Source organism: Typopeltis vanoorti, chromosome 12 (assembly GCF_054136105.1).
Source record: "Typopeltis vanoorti isolate ZY-2024b chromosome 12, IOZ_Tvanoo_1.0, whole genome shotgun sequence".
Classification (NCBI taxonomy): domain Eukaryota; kingdom Metazoa; phylum Arthropoda; class Arachnida; order Uropygi; family Thelyphonidae; genus Typopeltis; species Typopeltis vanoorti.
Window position 1 is genome coordinate 24717003 of NC_143560.1, and position 25854 is coordinate 24742856.

General features: G+C 33.8%; 1 protein-coding gene across 1 annotated transcript in view; it reads right to left on the reverse strand.

Moving 5' to 3' along the window:
* The window catches only part of LOC150100633 (mitochondrial import inner membrane translocase subunit TIM44), a 209221-nt gene that overhangs the window by 129126 nt on the left and 54241 nt on the right, over positions 1 to 25854 (reverse strand). The gene's annotated exons all lie outside the window — the stretch shown is intronic.

The following is a 25854-nucleotide window of genomic DNA, read 5'->3' on the forward strand; positions in this document are numbered from 1 at the left end:
ATGAGAGGGACGTTAAAGCAGCTGAAATTCATCTGCAAATTATTGAAGTTTATGGAGAACACGCAATGAGTGATTCAATAGTACAAAGATGAGTAAGATTTTTTAATGAAGGAAGGCTGGGAACAATTCCATCATCCCCCATATAGTCCTGACCTCGCACCTAGTGACTTTCACCTGTTCAAACATCTGAAAATCTTTCCTTGGTTGCTGGCAGTTCCAAGACAACGATGAGGTCAAAGAAGCAGTCAATATGTGGTTTGCATCACAGGCGTCTACCTTCTACGATGAAGGTATACAACTCTTGGTGCCCCGTTATGATAAGTGCCTGAACAATGGTGGAAATTATGTAGAAAAGTAGTGAAAGATGTCTACTTTAATTTCCAATAAAGTTTTTTTTTTGTAAGTATATTTTTGTTTCTCTGAGAACCCATTGAAACTTACACTCTGGAAGTCCCTCATACATGAAAATATTATCTATGATGGATTCTACTCAAGGCATAATAAACATTTTCGGTGTGATTTAAAAGATGAACAATTGCATAAACATAAATAGCAGAAAGACATCTTAACATCGATGTTCTCTGTAGAGCATAAGGCTTGAGTATGATGTAAAAAGATCTTGATGGTCCCAAAAAAATTAGAGATGGATGACTTATGTGGATAAATATTTAATAGATGGAAATTTTTGCCTTAATATCAAGGCCATCTTCAATACAACTGAATAATGGTACATAATATGAAATATCTATATGTAATAGAAGAATTTTAAAATGCCATTACAGCTGAAATAAATCGCAATCAGTCAATAAAATTCCTAAATAAAAGTAAATAAGTGTGTGTGAGAGAGAGAGTGTCCATCAAAGGATAATCTGTTAAAACTTGGAAAACATTAAAAGGACTCAGCCTTCTTCATTGAGTTTAGTGTTCACCCAAAAAATATAGAGATGGCATGATCAGCCAGACTAGACTGATCATGTTAATAGATGTAAGATTTAGGTTCTTCATAATGAACAGCAACAGCAAGTCTGCCTGACTGACCAAAATAAAATAACAAGAGCAGGAAATCTGGAATACATTTGGAAAGCAAAGTTGAGGAGGCCTATCCTTGGGTGAAGAAATGAAAGTTAAAATTTTCCTAAAAGGATGAAATGACACAATGTTGAGAAGTCAATATTACTTTAACCTAAGGAAGAGGAATATCAGAAAGTAAGGGACCTAAAACTGTTGAAAGATGAATTGATATAACCTGATTCTCAAAGTAATAAGTTCTCTGTAGAGTATAAGACTTGAGTATTATGGAATAATGTCTAGATCAGCAGTCGGCAACCTTTTTGGAGTGAAGAGCTATTTTTAAAATTATATCTGTTAAAAAAAAAATTAGGGAGCTGCACGCAGTGATGAGCAACCAATTGTCCGCGGGCTGCATGCGGCCCTCTCAGGTTTTTTGTGTGTTCCACGGTGTTCGTTTTATGGCAGAATTAGTATATTTTAATTAAAAATCTATTTTATGAATGTTGATTTTTACATGTGGATTTATTTGTGCAGGTTAAAAAAATTAAAATATATCTAAATAATGGAAAATAAATTAATGCTTTCATATCAAAGAAAAAGAAAATATTCTTTATGCAGATCGAAGAGTATTTGATTTACTGTTTAATTGCTCATCACTGCTTTAAATTTAGAAACTACATTGAAAAATAGTATAATTAATTTATTTATTCAGTTTTTTTTTTTTTTTTTTTTTTTTTTTTTTACAGTAACACGTTATCGTACCTGTAAAACACAGGGGTGGCATGTCACATGAAATTATATGATATTTTTAAATATTAAATAAAAAAACAAAGATTTCCTCCTCCTTACAAAAACATGTATAAAATCCATGCATGAATAATTAAAACGAATACTGTATTTGACAAATCAGTGGGTTTATGAATTCTTGCATCATCTATGATAATCCAAGACGAATGTAAAGAAGGATTATCGCATATGATTTCGAAGAATTCAAACATGAAAGTAATACATTTTTCAGCATCACATGTACTATTTTCAACTGTAAAATATCCTTGACTTAATGTAAAATGTCCTTAATTTATTGCAAATGCTATATTTAGGGTTTTTAGTTTCTAATTTAATAAATAACATTCAATAGCAAAACAAGCTATTCAAAAATAGCTTGTTTAATAACAAAAAGAGCCGCAATTATTCATTCAAAGAGCCGTATGCGGCTCCGGAGCCACAGGTTGCCGACCGCTGGTCTAGATGGTCCCAATTTGTTAACTAGGATGATTATGATGATGATGTGATGTAGCATGAATACAAATCAGTTTCCTTCCAAGAATTGCAGAATACCATCCAGCTGATGAAGAATCAATAAAGCCAGAAAGGCTAAAATGGTTGTTGGACTGAAATACAGAAGAAGAGAGAGAGAGATTCACAAAGTTTTGGGCAGTTTCATGGAACAAAATTTGTTCAGGTGTGAGTAATTTCTTAAAGCAGAAGCAGATTCAAGGAATAGTTCCTTCATATTTATATCTGCTGTAATGGAGTGGAGTAGCCTTCTCCAGATGTATCCTGTGATGGGTGTCCAAAACATGGTTGGCAAACCTGAGTGGCTGTAGTGGATGGAAACGAATACAGCCACTCAGGTTTGCTGACCATTTTGCCAAGCAATTCCAATGTTGTCTGTCCAGCCTGTTTGGCCATAGCAGGATAGTTTACAACTTCAAGGAACCAAGTAAACACCTGGCAGTTCTAGGGACTGTGGCTGGTCTCGTACACAGTTTTGCCAATGACAGTACACTCCATAAACAAGAACCAGGTTTGGTTCTCGTTTTCAAACTCTTCCATTTTTTCTTCAATTATTTCAGAGGTGAATTGTTGAGTCAATTATTTGACTCAACAATTCACCTCTGAAAGCTGCTCATATTTGATTTGTTTTACAACTTTCTTACACACTCCATAGAAAATAAGTATCAGGAAGGTGACAAAATTATTCTGGAGGCTATTAAAAAAAGCTTAGAAACGGAAGAAAAAGTATTGTAAGAGGATTTCAAATTGTCTGCATACTCTGTGTCCTGAACCAGTTGGAAATCATTGCTATCAACCATAACATAGTCAATTACACTTTTCTTATTTCTTGCATCTTTTCTCCATGAATTTGTGCACATTTATGTTGGAACATAACTAATCATTGTCCTGAACAGAAATCCACCAGGTATTTGTCATTATTAGTTTTCCTCTTCACTCCAAAATTTTCCCAAACATTTCTATATGTCTGGTAATCATTTCCTACTTTGCTGTTTGGGTGGCCAACAAAGACCAACTTTTCCTTTTCCACTGTGTCAGCTGCTTTTCTAATGCCTCAACAAATTGCTCCATTTCTGCCATGCTAGAACCTTCTGTGGGGCCATAAGCACAAATAAGTCTCAGTCCAGTTTCCCCATTCTGATATTTACCTACATCACTATACTTGATATTGCCTGCTGTTCAAGAAGGTTATCCTCATATCTATTGTTGAATAGTATAGGTACTCCCTCTTTTCCTTGATTGTTATTGCCTGAATATAACATTTTATTTCATTTAAGTTTTGAGTATTTGTTGCTTAGTAAGATTTCGCCTGTTCTTAGTCGGCCTATTATGTCGATCTGGTATACTTATCCAATTCATCTGCTAGTTCCAATTTTTTTCCATTTTGATGCATCTTACATTGATAGCACTAACTTTAAACTCTGTTGATGTTCCAGTAGCTGACTTTGTGCTGTTTGCTCTGGTTACCTGACGAAAACAACAGGGACCTTACTGAACTTGGAATGGCCAAGCTGGCATCAAATTCTATCATACTATACCATCATTTTACTTTTTAATCATCATCAATTCCCTGACATGTACCGTCAAGGGGTATAAAGGATATCATAGTAGTACTTGAAAAACTTACGTCATTACTAACTTCCAATCCACAATTTTACTCCAGTCAATCTGTTATTACCTGCCAAGACTCCAACATTATCAGATCTTATATTTCTGTCTTCTAAGGAACTTTTTAGTGTATCAATCCATCTATATCTTGATCTTCCTCTGGGTCTTTTTCCTGCCAACCTGGCAGAGAACACTTGTTTTGATAATCTTTCCTCTCTCATTCTGTTTAAGTGACCATTCCACCTGAGATTAGCTCTACTAACACATTGCTAACAACATCAATTTCTTTCCTAATATCCTCATTTTTAATATGATATTGCATTCATGCCATCTGTTCACACCACTAATCTTTCTTAGGACTCTCATATCTACGGTCTCTAGTCTTTGGTCAAGTGTTTTATTTCTAACCCAGGTCTCAGATCCATAAATTAAAATTGGCTTGAACACTGTCTTGTACATAGCTAATTTAGTGTTTTGACTAATTTCTCTCTTATTCCATATAAATTTATTCAGTTGACTTCCTACCGTACTAGCTTTGTTGATTCTATTGTCTATTTCCATATTTAATTTACAATTTTCACTAAAAATCAGTAAAACATTTCAGTAGCTGAAATGTTTTACTTGTTCTATAAGTTCTCCATTCACAATGCAGTTGATATTTTCAATGCTTTTGCCTATTTTCATTGTATTTGTCTTGTTATTGCTGACCTTCATACCATATCTATTACAACAGTTATTCAATTTAGTCAGGGAATTTTGCAGACTTGTAGCAGATTTATTTAGAAGTATAACATCATCCACATAAAGCAAAGAGCTGACATTAACATCTCCAATTTTGATATCAGGTTTAATACCACTTTCCTTCATAATGTGATCCTAGATAATGAATAACAGTGGGAATAACATACGTCCTTGTCTGACACCAGATTTAACATTAAACCATCTTCCTGTACTTCCTTCAATTCTAACTGCTGACTTACAACTCAAATAAAGACTAAGTATTGCTTGATATAATGTCCCATTGACACCATACAACTGTAGCATTTTGATTATTACTGACAATCGATACTATAGTTACACCTTCTTTTCTCTGATTGTCATTGCCTGAATATAACATTTTGTATTTATTGCTCAGAAAGATCTTACCAATTTTTGTCTTCAGTCACCCCCTATTATGTCAACCTGATACTTATCCAATTCCTAAGCTAACTCCATTTCTTTGCCATTCAGGCTTCTTATGTTGATAGTGTCGATCTTGAACTCTGATGATGTTGAGTTGGGGGCATGTTTTCGGATTTGTTTCAGTAGCTGACTTTTTGCTGTTCATCGTGGTTCCCTGGCAAAAACAACAGGGGCCTTGTTTTACCAGGAGATGCCCCAGCTGGTATGAAATTATGTGTCATGTTGTACAATCATTTTATATTGTGGTTTAAGCCAATAAAAATACAATTTGATTGGTTAAATCCCAAATTGCCAGGTTATCCTCATTTGTTCAGTATCCAGGTATATAACTAATAGGATGTACCACAAGAAGGACATTAGATCAGAAGCCCTGGTTGGTTCTCTGCATTCCTTTAAAGTCTATGTGGAGGTCTCCTCTCAGTTATACAGCTTTGATCCTTAAGCACCCCTTTATATTTTCATTAAAAAGAAATAAAAGATTCTCCAAATAATTTTTTTTTTCATTAGCTGCAGATGGCAACTAATGAAAACTGCAGATGGCATTTTCTTTAAAAAATAATAATAATAAAATAAAAAAAATAAAAATAAAATTATCTGCCATTTCTCTGTTTGAAACAGGAAGTGATTAAGTTTTGAGTAGAATGAAACTGAATATCACATTGAAAATAAAACTATGTGGAAAAGTAATAATTATGATTTGCTGAAATATAAAGTATCATGTAGTGCCTGTTCAAATTCCATCTAATATCTAGTTCTTGGATTTACAAGCTTCAGGCATCCTCATTACTAGTTTTCTCATTCTATTCTTTTATAATTTGATGGTAAATTACTAAAAATAGCCAGAACACTGTCCATTACACTGATGGCTTACTGAGTATACTAATTTTTTTCATTCATATGTTATATACCTCTGTATATTCATAATTTAATATTTTACTTATTTCCAACATATATTCTTATTTCTTCATACATTTTCAGTTTCTTTTCTTCCAACATTATTTTCATTTTTATACTGAATTCAGCCCTTGCAAAAGCTCTGTACTACTTAAAAAAACTTGAAATAAATATTATACATGTGAGCTTAATCTTTCTTATCAAAAATCATCACCATCAAATTCCTGCCATGTACCCTCAAGAGGTGCACAGGATATGATAGTACTACATGAAAAATTTACATAATTATTAACTTCCTATCTACAATTTTCCTCCAAATTAGTCTGTTACTTGTCAAGTCTAGGGGTGCTTAAGTGTCAAAGCTGTACAACTGAGAAGAGACCTCTACATAGCCTTTAAAAGAATGCGGAGAACCGACCAGGGCTTCTGACCTAATGTCCAATTCTCACCTTCTCGTGGTGCACCCTGTTAGATATCTACCTGGATACTGAATGAACGAAGATGAGCTGGCATTTTTGGGATTTAGTTGACTAAATTGTATTCTTATTGGCTTAAACCGAAATACAAAATGATGGTACAACTTATTGAAGATGTTTACATATATTGGAATTTTTTTTTTTTCTCCTACTTGGTTAGACTATAAATTATATATTTAGTTTAATCCTTTATCCAAGTGTAAGCAAACAAAGTTTGTACCTGAAGTATCTTCAGGACTGGGGCAACTCTAAGGTGGACAGAGTTTCACATCACTTGCCTTGGTATCCCATAATGAATAGCACATCTCTTTGAGGACATGTATAATGCTATGCATTATGGAAAGGGGTCACTATCCAGACTGGTTTCGACCTTTATTGAGGTCTATTCAGTGGGAGCAAGACCCGGAGGTGATACCAAGGTAGAAGCAATGCAGAAGTCATATCTACCTATACGAGTTGCCAAAAGGTGTCACACCTTATTATTAAACAACTCTGGATTAGAGAAAGATGTTGGAAGTTTGTTTTTTTTTCCCACTTGGTTAGACTATAGTCTAACTGAGTGGGGAAAAAAATAAAACTTCCAACAACTTAATTATATATTTAGTTTAATCCTTTATCCAAGTGTAAGCAAACGAAGTTTGCACCTAAGTATCTTCAGGACACTGGGGTTTAATTATTAAGGTGTGACACCTTTTGACAACTTGTATAGGTATATATGACTTCTGCATTGTTTTTACCTTGGTATCACCTCTGGGTCTGGCTCCCACTGAGGAGACCTCAATAAAGGTCGAAATTGGTCTGGGTAGTGATCCTTCCCATAATGCATAGCATTATACATGTCCTCAAAGAGATATGTATTGCATTATGGGATACTAAGGCAAGTGATATGAAGCTTTGTCCACCTTTGCTATGAGTTGCCCCAGTCCTGAAGATACTTCAGGTGCAACCTTTGTTTGCTTACACTTGGATAACGGATTAAACTAAATATATAATTTATATGTTTACATATATCCACAATTATATATCTTTAAAAACAAACTTTAATTAGTACATTTTTTGCATTGAAGGTTGGTTAATATTTCAGCAGCACGGCAATGCGAACTAGTACACTGCTTTCATAAGTGAATTGTTTATTTTAACTTTCATCTGCTGTATATTTTTTTCCTGCTTACTGTAACATGTATAACTATTTACTTTTATAAGCATGTTCCTGATGAAGTGTACACGTCTGCAGCAGAAACTACTATGTGGTCATTATACTGAAATTTTGGTTACAGGCAAATTCATCGAAAAACAGTTAATCGAAAGACAATTCATCGAACAGCAATTCATCGAAAAAGCAATTCGCCGAACGACAATTTAACGAACGGCAATTCGTCGAATGACCAATTCCTCGAATGACAATTCGTCGAAAATGCAATTCATCGAAAAAACAATTCACCGAAAATTTTTCGATGAATTCTTTCATAATTCATCGAAAAGTCATTTTCTTGCAAACTATTGTTTAGAAAATGTTCAGTAACAATGCGGAACGTTACTCATGATACAGACAACATATGGAAGTGGTCATTGAAACGTAATAATTATTTTCTTGCATTTTAGAGCATTTAATGTAAGTGTACATCCTGCTTCATTGTACAGTTAGTGATTTATCTGTAGGAAAGACAGGAGTACCATATGCACTTATCTCCAGAATAACCTCGAAAACATGTAATTGCAGTTAATAAGGGGAGGAATAGGCTAAAAATTCGTTCTACCAAATTTTGTCACAATAAGTCTAGTCGATTGAAATTAAAAATTTCATCCAGCCAGAGCGAAATTGCTAATATCATTTAGGAACTTCTTTATGGAAATGTCATGATAAAAGTGATCCACGGTTCAGTTTTACAAACTAAAACTGAACCATGCATTCAGCTTCTTGTTCTGAAAACTTCTCCTAAGTCTGAGAGTTATTGTAATACATCGTTTCGACATTTTTCTTTGTAGCCCCGAATATAGCTGAACTGAAAACAGGAAGGGTTCGACATTTTTTTGTAAAAGTTTCAAATACGAAATCCAAATAAAATGTAATAAATAAATAAATTTACTGAACGTAAGTTAGTAGGCCTGATACTGAGATGACTAGGCTTTTCCTCCTGGAAATAAGCAAATCGGACAAGAAAGACAATAAGAATCCATATTGTTCTGTAATTATTCCTTAGTAAAGCAGCATTGCTATACCAACAATCATTATATTGAGGAGGATGAGGGAAAATAGTATTAATCATTAATATTACTACTACTACTAATAATAATAATAAATTGATTCTTTGATGTAAATATTTTTCACAATATAATAATAAAATATACAGGAATTCAGAGTAAAAATATTGGAAAACTTGGAAAAAATTCATTCCTGAAGATTTTTCAATCATGCTTCACTTATCTCCCGAATAACCTCGAAAGCAAGTAATTGCAGTTAATAAGGGGAGGAATAGGCTAAGAATACTGATGAGTATATGTGTGGGTATATTTCTGGGTTTTCATTAGGTGATCGGTGCAGTTTGTTAAAAAAAATAAAATAAAAGGTTAAAATATTCTCTAAGAAAATAATAAAATAGGAATGATGAATAAAGAGTCATAAGAAAACAAACTTGTAAACCTTTTAGAAGCATTCTCATCTGGTGTTATATTTAGATGTGGTTGGAAGTCTTATTCGACTTTTGAAGGATACCAGTGGTTGGCAGATCACAGTTAGAAAACACAGTGCTAAAGGAAATTGGAATTGGGTTGATTTGTTTTGAATTAAGGAAGAAGCAACTGACCTTAAATCCCTGCGTGTTTTTCCAATTCGGTTCGCTTGTTTTTCGGCAAGAAAAAAACCATGTTTCAGAGAGGAAAAATCTTCCATCCTCGTATGAGACAGGCTAACTCACCTTCAGGTTAAACGCCATGATAAAGGCGCTTGACATCCTTGATAAACGTAGGATGCTGAAGTCCTTTTCAGCAGTTTCATTAAATGAGCTGTAGGATTTTCCTCTTCTCGGTTTCTGCAGTTTTGTAGAAAATAAGTTTAGGATGGAGGACTTTTTTTATACATTCATGCCAAGTTTTTTTGTAGTCTTCCATTTTCCAGAGATGAGATGTTTCTTAAAGTTGATTTTTCTGTTTTGGAATTTTCGAGTTGGTTCGAAAATATGGCTCAACAATGCGATCATGCATGATCGCATTGATGTTCATGTCCGAACAATTCATCACGAGGAAAAATCAGAAAAATTCATCTCGCGAACTACTGATTGCAGAAAAAATTCGCTGAAAATGTTATTCGCTAGAAAATTGAAATGATATTGCATTGATACCGATATGAAAAGTAAATGCAGTGAAGATAAATTTCGTAAAGGCGTAAACTAATGCATAAACTGAACAAACTTATTTGCCATCGCAATACATAAATGTCTTTTTATTGTATTCACTGTTAAACAATGCCACCTGTTTTCTGGCTTCTGCATTATAGCATCTGTTGAAGTGAAAGTTTCTTCAATGGTACATGGATATTTTCATTGTAGTCTTTGGACAAAACAGAAGTAGTAAAAATTTATCAATTCCTGAGTAAAAATGAATACTTCTGTGTGTTATAAGAAGTTGATTTACAACAAAATATTAGCATTTTTAAGATATCGTCTATTATTGATAAGACATAAGAGCTGCTGACAGTACAAAAATAATAAAATAAAATAAAAATCCTAATGTATTGAGATTAACAAATTGTTCAATGTAGCAATGTTGAGTTCTTTCCTCATATCATTGTTTTTAATATGATATTGCCATTGATGCCCTCTATTCACGCTCCTAATCTTTCTCTCTAATATCTGCGGTCTCTAGACTTTGATAGTGTTTTTTTTTTTTTTTCTAAACCAGCTTTCAGATCCATAATTTTTTTAAAACTGGTTCGAACACTGTCTTGTATACAGCTAGTTTTAGTGTTTTCAATAATTTCTCTAATTCCATGAAACTTTGTTCTTTTTCCTTCCTACCATACCAGCTTTGCTAATTCTGTTGTCTATTTCCATATTTAAAATTTTAAATTTGCCAACTTTACTAAAAATTGTGCCTAAATAGCTGAAATATTATGCTTCTTCTTCTGTAAGTTCTCCATTCAGGATGCAATTCACATTTCGTCTTTTTATTGTTGATTTTCATACCAAATTTAATACAGCATTTAATCAGTTTATTTAGGGAAGCAGACTTATACTGGATTTATATGAGAGTATATATATATATATATATATATATACACACACACACAAAAAAAAAATATTTTTTTTCTTGTAGGATGCACATTACGATAATATCCAGTGCGTAACCACAGTAGATATGTTGAAAATATAATATGAAGGATATCATATACAGAATGATTCAAAATGTATGCTTATTTTGAAGAATTTCTAATGCTTACGCCCCTCTCCCCTCTCCTTATTCTCTCCTGCAATTCAATTACATAACCACTCTAAATTTCTACAGGTTTGAAAAAGTTTCCAGATAGTATTCAAAATCTATTACTTCATTTTACCATTTTGACAAAAGAAATAAGAGAATAATATTGTTGTACCGTGAAGATTCTAATTCTGTAATCTTTCTTTGCCATCTAAAATCAGCTGTTCTACTGTCTGCTGAAATTATTTGAAATTTTAGAAACACTATGCTATATTTTCGACGTGTAAAACTGCTTATATACATACCACACAAAAGAAAGTTCAGTAGAAAGTTCAGATTTTTGTTTCTTTTTCTTAAAATAATCTAAATATTTTTACTTCTACTTCTGATGCTGGTTGCTATTTCTGAAGTAAGCTACGTCTTAGAAATATTTGATAGTAATGCTCTTAGCTGGAGGAAAAGGGTAAAGGCTTAGATACTCTCGGTGCTATTGAGAAAAAAAAAAAAGAGAACACTTAACCAGAAGGGACACTAAAATGCTTCAAGCTATAGTGCGAATTACATTAAGAATGTCGTGTTTTGTTTTCAATTGTTGATTAGTAGACATCCTAACATAGAAAAAAATACAGCCATTTCTTTCACAGGCTGATACAGTATTTAAGCTAAAATAAGTTCTTAATTTGTAATGATCAGTTTCATTTTTATTATAGAAAAATTATAAATTATTTCTTTCAATTATCTTGAAAAAGAAGATTTGAATTGTTTTTGAAAGAAAACGAACATATGCATAAGCTTATTTTTTGGTGGGGCGGGGGGGGGGGGGGTTATAGACGTATTCAATCTGCAGATATTTCAGAGAATTTATTTTATAAATCGTTCACGAGACAACTGTTACAAACGTAAATCACTTGGGGAAACATGTCCATTCATTTTAGTGTAAATAGTAGCAAAGGTTTAGCTACTTCAACAATGCATGTATCTAAACTGGAAGAAAAAAATATTTATACAAGAGTAATAACATTTATACAAGAGTAATAACATCAGCAGATATAAATCTGCTGATGCTAGAACTCTTACATAAATAATTTTTTTCTGACATATCTCTATTAGTAATAATGTAATCAATCTACAGATTTTTGCCCTCTTGTATTCTACCATCTTATGGGCAGCGATTTGTTCTTTGTACTACAAGAAAAAAAAATCAGATAACACAAGAAAAATATGTAATATTTTCTTTTTCATTGGTTGAATTTACGATGTCCTTTCTTTGTATTTTGGAAGGAAAGTGTAAATGATTATTTTCTTAGTATTTTTGCCATTATAATATCTGATACAATTAGTATATCTGAACTAGCAGAAAATATATAGATATCAATTTAAATCATAACCTTTAATTTCATTTTGTAATGACCAATTATACAGGGAAACCAAGAAGATTACAATATAAAGAAAATAAAGAAAAAAAATTAGTGATATGATTAAAGAATTTCATTTTATTCTCTAAAAAACAGAGTCGCTCAAGAAGGTCCTTCAGGAAATCTGTGAAGTATTCTTCGAAACATGATTTTGAACAAAAATATAACATAATCTTGAACCTCCGCAGCCTGTTTTTTTCAAAAATAATTCAAATATTTCAAATAATTATCGTGAATTAATTTTTTTTGAGAACGAAGAAAATGTTTTGTGGAGTAAGCGATTAGAAAATATTAGCAAAAAATAAAAATAAATAAAAATGAAATTAGTGTTCCAAGGTAAGGCAATATTTAAATGAAGAAACTATGCAAGAACCTTTATTTTGTCCAGGCATTAAAATTGCTTTGTACAATAAAACAATTTCTAAAATATAGAAATAAAAATAATTTTAATGGATTCAGGATTCAGTTACCCAGCAGAGAACGAGGAACTGCATTTCTTGTTATAGACAACTGAGACGCAGCTATGAGCGTGAGATAATCCGATTAACTGTTCTCTTCAGCGGGAGGATTTATTACACCTTCTAATGGACATGCTGGCCGAATTGCACTTCTTAAAACTTCAACAGATAGCATGGTCCTTCAACCGATAGCATTCATTGTATCCAGATTTATCTGGACGTCTATAGACGTCTTGACCGGTAGAGGGGGAGGAGGAGGGGTTAAACGAGGAGGAACTGGTACAGTTAATAGATGACGTCAAACCAAATGGCGGGGAAAGTTCTGCCAAAGATTATGATTGTGATGAGTCCGTTAAAGAATTCAGTTTAAAGAAATTAGCAATGGGATTAGATTTGGCAAGAAAGTTATTTTATGGATAATGATCTCTCAATGGAGCTTTCCAGAAAATTTACGAGACAATTGGATATATGTTTAGTTCCGTATTATGAACTTAATAAAAAATTGTAGCATAGTGGTAAGCAAGGTCTTATTACTGACTTCTTGAATTGATAACTAAACCAGCCGAAGTATGCAATAAGAACTATTGCATATATAAATAAAGAACATCTACGAAGTATACATACAATTTATAATTTTTATAATTTTTTACTATGTATTTGTTGCATAGTTTATGTTTTCTTAACTTACATGAATTACCTGAATATGTCATTGTTTATATAATCTTAAAAAAAAGAAAAAAACGATTTGGGAACCTAAACCTACTTTATCTATGTGGTTTGAGTCTCGCATAACACGATTGATATAACGCAGTAGTTTTGTGAACCTAACATCCGTGTTATACGAGAGTTACCTGTACTTCAATTTGTATCTTACCTTCCAAGTCAGCAGACTTCATTCCTGCCCAATGTAGAAATGTTTAAACTATTTAAGAATATGCAAAAAAAATTGACCTCTACTGTAAGCCGAAATTGTTCTTTTTTTTTTTTTTCATTTTTATGCAATTTACATAATTGCTTACTATTAATTTGCAAGTATACATACACTTATCATTTGTAGAGAATTAGCCAAGAACTAAAATTAGACAAAATTTTTGCATGTGCATCTTAAATATTTTTTTTATGTTATTTAAATATTTTAGTTATCATCTTTATGCTAAGACCAATATTGTAGATAAAAATTCCTATTACCAACAAATTTATCACTTTTGTCAACAAATTTATTTACCAAGTATTGAAACTAATTGATTTTCAGTAATAATAATAATCGTATGATGATACACGGCCGTGAGTCCCCTTTATGGGGAGGTACGGTACCATCTCATTTCCCCCAAATTTTATCCGGGCTCCGGAACCGGCATAGATGATGAATCAGACCTATGGCTGGGTCAGTATTCCTGACTGTAATCCGTGTATGTTCACTGGACCGGTTTGCCTGCTTGCGGGATGAAAAACTCCAGATAAACTGGTGGAAAAAACCCTGCTGTCCATGCCCAAGACTGGCTAACTTGGCTATGGCAGATCAAGCTCCTCACATCATTGACAGGAATCGAACCTAGGACACTCCTTCCCCAGGAGTACGGTTGCGAAGCGCATAGCCACTAGGCTAACCGCGCGGACTGATTTTCAGTGATATGATATTACACTGTAAATGAATCATATAGTTTATATGTATGTCATCTGATTTTGCTGAACTTTTTTTTTCCAAATAACTTTTCCATTTTCATTCAGTTTACGTGACTTATTTACACTTAGGCTGGTAGTGATGCATTGTCTCTTGCTTTTATAATATGTATAACTTGCCCTACTTTTATATTCCCGTTATTTTCCATATGTAATTGCAATTACCAGCAACTTTCGTATACTCATAATAAATTATTCACCTTCGATAGCACTAAGTCTAAAGCAGTGTTTCCCAAACGTTTGGATGTAAAGGCCCTTTGGAAAAATTAAAATATTTCAACACCCCATCAAAAAAAAAAATCGTATTATAGACATATATTATTATAATATTTGTTGTATTTATATTCAATACAAAACATACACAGCGAATATTGCAAAAATCAAATGCAAATATTATACTTTTAGCATCTTACATACACATTTGACATAACACACTTAGTCTTAAAACATTTTAAATTTGTTTTCATTATTTCACGGCCTTCTCAACAAAACTAACGGTCCCCAAGGGGGCCGCGGCCCACAGTTTGGAAAGCGCTGATCTAAAGTACACCACATGTGTCGCAAATAATCAAAACAACAGGTAATGGTCTTCCAAAAGGGCGAAGTTCTCGAGGTAGCCAGTCAGCTGAAATACCTAGAAGTAACAAGAGATGGGAAAACTTTCCTTCAATAATCACATCTCATATGTTGCTGAAAAAAGCTTACAAGTAGTAAACCTTCTAGCTAAGTCAGCAAGGATTGAGCGATTAGGCCGATGAGCGCTGAAAACAATATATACAGGAGCTATACTACCATTGATAATTGACGGTCAGCTTAACAGCACAATGCAACTTATATATGAGACTTCTCAACAAAACTAACAGCCCCCAAGGGGGCCGCGCCTACAGTTTGGGAAGCACTGGACTAAAATACTCCACATCTGTCTCAAATAATCAAAACAATCCATAACGGTCTTTCCAAAGGTCAAAGTTCTCGAGGTAGCCAGTCAGCTAAAATACCTAGGAGTAACAAGAGATGGAAAATTGAGATTGAGGGATTAGGCCGATGAGCGCTGAAAACAACATATACAGGAGCTATACTACTATTGATAATTGACAGTCAGCTTAACAGCACCATGTGACTTATATCTGGAACCATTAAAACAACTCCTATTTATTGGCTTACAATGCTAAGCAACATAATACCACCAAATCTAAGAAGTGATGCTCTGTCACAAGAATATGACAAAGTACTCAGAAATACTGAATTGCCTATACATAATGACATATCAGAACTATAGCTTAACAGATTGAAATCAAGAAAGCCCCCCCCCCTCTTCGTGAAGATAAACATCTGAGAATGACTAATTAAACTACTAAAAATTAATGGAAATGAGTGTGGAGCATAAATACTAATGCCCAACTCGAAATTTAGTTTGATAGTTGCTGCCTCAACATCCCGGCAGGGGCGCGCCAGTAGTGTCTGGTGCCTGTGTGCAAAACTTTAGTTGGCGCCCCTATCCTCCCCTCCAATAAAAAAATCACTTTAAAAAAACGTTTTTTTTTTTAAAGTATTTCCTCCTCTTTGGCGCCTTTACTATCCTGGCGCCTGTGTGCGTTGCACACATTGCACATATGGCCGACATGCCCCTGTATCCCGGGTATGGAATTGGAAAGACATGGATAACACTGAACAGGATTCGTACGCCATAGAAGATGTGCAAGCTTTCTGTAAAAGTGGAGGAAAATTCCCTCACCTTAGTGTGACTGTGGACACCAGAGCAAATCAATCCATCATATTTGCATTGAGTGCAGTCTTCGCGCATACACGGGTCAAAGGAGCGACTTCCTAGAGGCGACACCGCCTTCTATAGACTGGATCAGAAAACATGATCTTGTCCGTCAAACGTGTAACTACCTGTTTTACTGTAATTATTTATCATTTACACTTTTTTTTTATTTTACTTTTTACATATCTGTACCCATTTTTGTAAATGTACTTTTATAACTTTATGTAGATTGCCATACGATATACAATAAATAACCTCCTGGTAGGGTTACTGTTGGGAAGAAAACGAAAACACCACACACACACTTAGTAATCTACAGTTTATTCGACATCTGAAAAAACAACTATCGTTCAAAGATTTGAACCGTAGGTCAGATGTCCACAGAAACTGCACTTTCTCGCGATAGTTTAGGGCTCCTGTGCAGTCAGTCGAAATTATCAATTTATTGTTTTTTTTTCCTTAACACTAGATATCACTCTTTCTAGAGATGTAGAATGATGCTAAGCTGCAAACTAACTAGGCAAAATAGCTGAAAATATCACATTTTCTGCAAAAATGGTATGGCGTAAATGAATTCATTTCTTATATTTAGAAAGACATCCCAACTAATGTAATTCTGATTTATATATGTGGTCTCTTTGAGTTTACTTAGGTAGGGCGATATCGATGTTTATTCTTCTTTCCGTCAATTTACTATTTCATAGCGAACACTCTCTCGTTTCGTTTTGGTTGCCTAAGAAATATCGATGTTTATTTTAATTTCCTAAATTTAATAAAAAAAAAAAGAAAAAAAAAAAAAGATTACAAGCATTTATACGTCCAGTCTATTTTTGACATTCGTGCATCATGGTATGTGAAGAAATTTCATAGTGAATGCTTTGCTTTCTCTATGTTAAAAATGTGGCTAATATTCCTTTCTTAATTAAGTTAATGTATTTCAGTAATGTAAACTTGTGTACTACAGAACTATATATATATATATATATATATATATATATATATATATATATATATATATATAACGTTTTTTAACTTGGGTATATTATGTATTCAACATACCAAATAATTTTATATAAACTTAGTTTTAATCCTATTTCCCAAGTAAACAAACGGACAAGAAAGTCAAGTTTGCGCCTGCAAGTAGTGCAAGTCCAAGGCAACTCTTGGTAGTGCCAGTCGAGGCAACTCTTGGTAAAGGTGGATAAAGTTCTGATCACTTTTCTTAGTGTGTATAATACTATCATCATCATCATCATCATCAAATTCCTGCCATGTACCCTCAAGGGGTGTACAGGATATGACAGTACTACATAAAAAAATTACATCATTACTAACTTCCTATCTACAATTTTCCTCCAAATCAGTCTGTTACTTGTCAAGACTCCAACACTATCAGATCTTATATTTCTATCATCTAAGGCACTTTGTACCGTATCAATCCACCTATATCTTGGTCTTCCTCTGGGTCGTTTTCCTGCCAACCTGGCAGAGAACACTTGTTTTGCTAATCTTTCCTCTCCCATTCTATTTAAGTGACCATACCACCTGAGATTAGCTCTGCTAACACATTCCTGGATGCTGACAATGTCAAGTTCTTTCCTAATATCCTCATTTTTAATATGATATTGCCATTGATGCCATCTGTTCACGCCTCTAATCTTTCTCAGGACTCTCATATCTGCGGTCTCTAGTCTTTGGTTAAGTGTTTTACTTCTGACCCAGCTCTCAGATCCATAAGTTAAAATTGGTTTGAACACAGTCTTGTATACAGCTAATTTAGTGTCCCGACTAATTTCTTTCTTATTCCATATGAATTTATTCAATTGACTTCCCACGATACCAGCTTTGCTGATTCTGTTGTCTATTTCTATATTTAGTTTACCATCTTCAGTAAAAATTGTGCCTAAGTAGCTGAAATGTTTTACTTGTTCCACAGGTTCTCCATTGACAACACAGTTGACATTTTCAATGATTCTGCCTATTTTCATTGTCTTTGTCTTTTTATTGCTGACCTTCATACCATATCTATTACAACAGCTATTCAATTTAGTCAGAGAATCTTGCAGACTTGTAACGGATTTATTTAGAAGTATAACATCGTCTGCATAAAGCAAAGAGCTGACATTAACATTTCCAATTCTGATATCAGGTTTAATACCACATTCCTTCATAATGTGATCCATATAGATAATGAATAACAGAGGGGATAATGTACATCCTTGTCTCACACCAGATTTAACATTAAACCATCTTCCTGTACTTCCTTCAATTCTAACTGCTGACTCACAACTCAAATAAAGACTAAGTATTGCTTGATATAATGCCCCATTGACACCATATAACTGCAGCGTTTTGAATAGCTTCTCTCTTGGCACCTTGTCATATGCCTTTTCCAAATCGACAAAACTTAAATACAGATCTTTGTTATATTCCCATGCTTTCTCGACTATTTGTCGTAAAGTGAAGATCTGATCCTGACAGCCTCTATTTGGCCTGAATCCAGCTTGTTCTTCACCAAGCTTTTCTTCCACAATTCTTCTCAACCGTTTCTCAAGTATACTTGCATAGATCTTGCCAGGAACACTCAGTAGGGAAATACCTCTGTAATTCTCACATTCAGTTTTATTTCCCTTTTTATATATGGGTACTATAAGAGCTCTACTCCAATCATCGGGAATTCGTCCCTCTGTCCAGGCTTTCTGAACTATGCAGTGCAGCCACTGTAAGACTCTTATACCACCATACTTCAGCATTTCTGGTCGAATATCATCTACTCCTGCTGCCTTTCCACATTTCAAGCCTTTGATGGCTTTTTCTACTTCAAGTATGGATATGTATTCCTGACTGCATGCCTGGTCAGTGTTTTTTATCACTGTGCTGTCATCACTGCTTGTTTCATTTAGCAGTTTTTCAAAGTAATTACTCCATACTTCAAGGATATCTTTTTCTCCTGTTTTCATTTCACCTTTATCATCTCTAATTCCTTTTACAGCACTCTTTCCTCCATTCCTAAGCTTCTTCAACAACCTCCAGAATATTTTGCCACCTTCTTGATATTTATTTTCTATATTCTTGCCAAAGACCTCCCATGACTTTTGTTTAGCTAGTTTTACACACTGTTTAGCTTTCTTACATTTATCTCTGTATTCTGTAAGAGTAAAAGCTGACTTATTTGCCAGGAACTTTTGATATGCTTTCTTCTTTTCCTTCACTGCCTCTTTAACTTCCTGTGTCCACCAGGGAGTTGTGTATAATACTAATATACTAATAATAACTAACTAACTAGTATATAATATATATAACTATATATAACTACATATATATATATAATATAATATATAAAATAATATATAACTAAAGTTATCAGAGCTTTATCCACCTTTATCACGAGCTGCCTCGACTGGCACTGCCAAGAGTTGCCTTGGCCTTGCACTACTTACAGGCGCAAACTTGACTTTCTTGTCTGTTTGCTTACTTGGGAAATAGGATTTTAAAACCAAGTTAATATAAAATTACTTGGTATCTTGAATACATATATTTCTCATATATATATATATATATATATATATGGGAATAAATTTTTAACTTGGGTATATTGTATATTAGGATAACCAAGCAATTTTATATGCTTGGTTATTTTAGCTCCTAAAATAACCAAGCATATAAAATTGCTTGGTTATCCTAATATATATATATATATATATATGAGGAATATATATATATATATATGAGGAATATATATATATATATATGAGGAATATATATATATATATATGAGGAATATATATATATATATATAAATAAATAAATATATAGGCTGTGTATTTTTTAATGCCTGGAAAAGAAACTTTTTTTTTCCCCTGCAATCATTCATTCATTATTTGGTGCCACAAGTAAACATGTGGAGAGCAATTAACTTTTCTTAACAATTAACTAGAATCTACACAACTCTTAGCGACTATCTTCAGGGCCGTTCCATGGGTTTGTGCCGCCTGAGTGCAAAATGTTTTGCCCCTTCCATTAAAAATTAAAAGATCCCGAAGTACAATAACACGTTACGAATCATTTTATTATACTGCACATTAAGAGGAAATCTCTCTCTCTCTCTCTGTAAAAAATATAGTTTATGATCCTTTTTCATTAACGTATTAATTTTTATTAGCTAATGCTGCTATTTAGAATTTATGATCAGAGATGTTGAAGCCTAGATTAATATCATGGCTTTTAAGACGTCATTAAAAGAGTTTTTTTTTTAAGGGGAAGGGGCATAAAATATGCTACTGCACGTGGCGACAAAATTTCTAGGGCTGGCCCTGGGGCCAATCCTGGTGAATATGGTGTTTGAGGTAGATATCGAAATCCCAAGTCGTATATTGTCTGTTGGATTTCATAAGCAAGTGCATTGTCCTGCAAAAGCAACACGCCTCTGCTTAGTTTCTCGAACCGATTTTCCTTCAGTACTTCCTTCAGTTCCTTCAGAGCTGCTGTAACAGTTTCACCTTTCTTGAGGTAAGGTAAGGATTACACCATCCATATCCTAAAAGACAATGGCAAGAATTTTCCCTGCTGACTGTTTGGTTCGAAACTTCTTTGGCCATGGAGAACCTTTGTGTCTCCACTCCATTCACTGTTGTTTGTTCTCTGGGTCATAGTGACGAAGCCATATTTCATCAACGGTTAGAATATGAGCTAAAAAATTTCACGAGGATGAAATCCCTTTATGAAATGTTCTTTTAACATCTCAACTATACCCGCCTCAGTGGATATCATTCACTGCAACTAGTATGCCCCGCCAAAAAATCGCTTTCCGAACGAAGTGGGATAAATAGTAGTTATAAATAGTAGGATAATAAAAAGATATATACCTCTCAAAATAATCCAAACAAAAAAAAAAAAAAAAAAATTGCACACACATTTTCGCCCCCACACGCCTTATAATTCATTTTTTGGTGAACTGTATTTTCAATGAATTGTGATTTTTCGATGAATTGTTGTTTTTCGATCAATTGCGTTTCGATGAATTGTCTTTTCGATTAACTGCTCATCAGTGAATTGCTTTTTCGGGGAATTGTCTTTCGATGAATTGCTTTTTCGATTAATTGTTGTTCGATAAACTGATTTTCGATGAATTGTTTATTCGGTGAATTGCTTTTTCGATGAATTGTCTTTCGGTAAACTGTTTTTCGATGAACTCTCCGGATACTGGAATTTTGAAGGATATTTTTACAATCACTGAAACCTAAAACTTTCATGGAGGTACAATGTCTATCAGAATTCAGAACAATAAATTCCAGATGACTGCAGTAGAGCTTCCACATACCTATCCATAAAAATGGAACCTCTATTGCAATAAATTAAAATGTTTCCATAATGAATTATTTTCTTCATTGTTACATGGTGATCAGCACTCGTTATGGCAAAATTATAGATACAACTACTGTGTTGAAGTAATAACTATAAAAAAATAAATAAATCTGCTAATGCCTTTTATTCCTTTATTAGGGAATAAAAGGCATTAACAGTTAGTCACTAAAAAGGCAATGCCGTTTTAGTCTGATCTAACTTTCAGAGACTGATGGGGCAATTCAATCTCCACTGATGGCCAATCAGAGATAGCTAGCCGAAGACTATCGCTAAGTATAAATAGCATTTGATGAAGACAGGCAGATAAGTGCAACTATCTAGTGGCCTCCTAACCCTAACAGTATATTATTTGTCTGAAATAGTGTGTTCTATGGTCGATCTTGAGTGTGTGGGATGAAAAACCAGATTTTCTGGGAGAGAAAACCCACTTGCCCATGACTGAAACTGACTGGCTTGGGAACCAGTTGAAGAAAGAGTTAGAAAAAGTTCCTCTAGCTGGCAACTAGATTCAAACTGAGAACAGCTTTCTTCATGTGGCCTAGCACTATCGATGCAAACACCACTTCCAGGTCTGAATTAATAACTTGAGTTTAAAATAAACTAAAAGAATTACTTGATTTTCAACCTTCATGTTAAGGTTATCATGGGAAGTATGCACACATATATAAATATATAAACACAAGGTACAATGGGAATCGCTACAGTATGCTACAATATTATTACTTTGGTCAACTGGTGATCCTATCCTGATCAATGGTGAGGGACAAATAACATTAAAAATAAACCAAAATTAACTAAGCACAAAAATATAAATATTTAATCATTCATCAAACTGCTGATATGTACCTTCAACAGATATACAGTAAGAAAACAATTAAATAGTGTATCGTTAACTACGGGCTGGAGTCCCTTCAGATCTCCCCACCCCACCCCCCAACCACCACCATCACCAGCCCATCTAGGTGTATACAAAATCCAATGCTTCTGTAACTTATCATACATACATGAAACAGGATGCATAACTACTCCAACAATAAGAAAAGAAATCACAAATGATACACTAAATTCAATAATTATGGTACAGACCTTTACGTTCATACACTTGAAACATGCTGCAGAACTGACTAGAAAAGCACTCAATCCTCATAACATACCAAAAAAAAAAAAATGCAGGCCTAAGAATGTCTATTTATTTACTTATTTCTTTTTTGTATTAATTAATTTATTTAATCTCTGGTGGGTAGTTAATTTTTATTTATTTATTTTTAACTTTTTCCTCACCTGATGTCAGGTTAGGGTCAATGGTTTACCAAAGTAGCAAATATTAATGTCTCATAACACACGAAACATCTAGAAAACTAACTGTTCAGTAAGATTTATCTTCAACCTCATATCTGGCTTTGATTTACAAACAATATCTTTGCAGTTTGGCCCTACAGAGACAGAATTACTACAATTTCTGGATAAAATAAACTCCATGTACTCCAATATCAAATTCACTACCGAACATGAATCTAACAAGTCTTCCCTTTTTGGATAACTTATTAATTCATACTCCTATGAGTGGTACTGAATTTTCTGCTTATAGAAAACCTTCCTTTACTGGTAGATACATTCATCTGTCTCCACACCTTCATTTATTGCAAAAGACAGGTATTAATAATAAAGTAAGGACAATTAAATAAAAAGTAAAAATCACTTTTGTGACTAAAGGTTATAACGAAACTACTACCCAGAAAAAGATTGATAGTAATCAACCCTCAGCCAGACTACAATCTGATGTGAAAAGAATTTCCATACCATACATTAAAGGAACATATGAACAAAATAACATGGATTCTTTGCAAGTACAATCTATAAACTACCTTCAAACCATCTCAGAAGCTGTCTTCTCTACCAAGGACAAATTACCACCATTCTCTCTCTCACTCTCTCTCTCTCCCTCCCTCACCACCAGGTGTCTATCAAGTGCTGATTTTGTGTCAATTTCTTTATTTATTACAGACTGGCCATTCAATTAAGATTAGAATCCAAGAACACCAGGAATACATTAAATTTTTAGAATCTAAGAAGTCTGGCATTGTTTGTCATGCCACTGACACAGAGTTCTTCAGAATCAAATCAAGATTATTCCAGCAGAATTCAAGTTGATCATCTGTTCCTTAAAATCTGTGAAACATTACACCATCATCTGAATCTTAACTGCTCAAATTGCAAGAGCCAATCTCAAAGATCTGGGAAGTGATTGCCATTAAGTGTTCATTATTATTGAATTTTTTTTAAATATTAAGTAAGTTGTTTAATTCTGAGTACAAAAGCTATCCATTTATTCCTTTGAGCTCTAACAGTGCATTCACCTGTTAATTCAGATGTGACCAAGATCCAAGCTAGTAAGCACATGCTACATGACTCATATAGCATGTGCTTACTATCACTGGATGTAATACGAGGGGGGGGGTCTGGAAAGTTCTGATAAACATCTAGAACAAAAATGATATTAAAGCAACTGATATAACCACGAGAAGGAACATATCTTAAAACCCTTTAATCCTCATGTTTCATCAAATTGTAATAATTTGTTCCTTTTCTTTTAGAATATTATTATTATTATTGCGTAATACCTCCAGGGAGTCCAAAGACTCATCGAGAGAGGGCACTTATTCTACAGCTCTCCATCTCCACCAATCCACCAACTGCAACTACCTTCATCATCTACACCAATGCCATCTACTGGCCACCACCACTAATATTTTCACAGACAATCACAAACATCCATGCCTGGGATTCGAACCCGCAGCCTTTTGGCTGGAGAGCAGATATTCTAACCAGTCGGCCAATCAGGCCGGCATAAAATATAAGGCATAAAATTAATTTCTATTCTAGGTGTTTATTTAAACTTTCCGAACCTCACTCCTAGTATACTGGGGTGAGGTTTGGAAAGGGGTTTTAATAAATTCATTTTTCTACACATTAACTGTCATGAATTTATAATATTCAATAAACTGCAGATTTTCCATTATAAACACATGCTACATGACAGAACGCTGACATTATCCTGTGGAAATGAAATCTGCTTCCATAGCACTAGGATACCCAAAGAAGACCATTATAGGACTGATTTTAGTCGAAGACTAAAGGATCTTTTCTAGGACTTTCTTTGGCAAATTCCTGAGTTAGTCATTCTTTGTAATGGATTTTCTTCCAGAAACACTGATGCTGAACCCTGAATCTCAAAAAAAGATTACAGAGCTCACAATATTACAGACAATAAGCATTACTGTCTGGGTTAAAGTTCAGGGCTACAAAATGGTAGCTGTTCTCTCTTATATTCTCTCTCTCAAAGTCTTGGTTCATTGATAGCCTTGGCTATCAGTAGATTTAAAGGATAGAGAATAACAGCCCACTTTCTTCAAATGTTAGCTAAGACAAAGAATTCCGACTAACCACTCTAGGATGAAAAAGGCATTCGCGAATCTATTTTTATTAAGTTTGTCTTTAAAATACTATATTATGATGATTATGTAGACACATGACCAATAAAAATCAATTACAAAGGGAAATAAATTGGGTTAATTTGACCATAACAATATATAAATGAAAACCGGCTAGTTTCATCACCAATGCGTGTGGCTTTTTCTGGATTAGGACAAACAAAAAAATACAATAAAAGGCTATCATAAATTATAACATTTCTAAAATACATAAAAAAGGGTAGGATCTGGCAGAAGTTAACAAGTCAGTAATGTGTACAGATAGTTGGCTGAAAAGATCTAATTAGCAATTTCCAAATATCACACAGGTTCAATCCTTGATTCCCATTTAGCATGATTTATAAACAAATGACTATTGTAGATTATTTTATGTTACAAACAGTGAAGTTGTCCTCTATGTAAAGCATGAAACTCTTATTCCATTCAATGTTATGATGTGTTGGGGGAAAATGCCACCAGACATTCTAGCTAGTCTGGATACTGTACCATTGTTCACCAATGTTTCAGTAGATGAAATCACAGACAATATGTTCCCTCCTAATGCCCCTCAACTTTTCAAACACTGCCTCCACTCTAATTATTTCAGATGGAATGGGATAATTTACAACAGGCCTATCCAGCATTCCAATGGGAATCCGCTTATCTTCTCCCTGTGCTGACTTGTTCATGGAAAACTTGGAAAAACATTTCTTCAAATCTACAAAAAAAAAATTTACTATACCAAACATTGCTGAGTTAAATTATTTTCTTTCATGTATCAACTCCCTTCCAAGAAATAAAATTCACTTTGGAACTGGA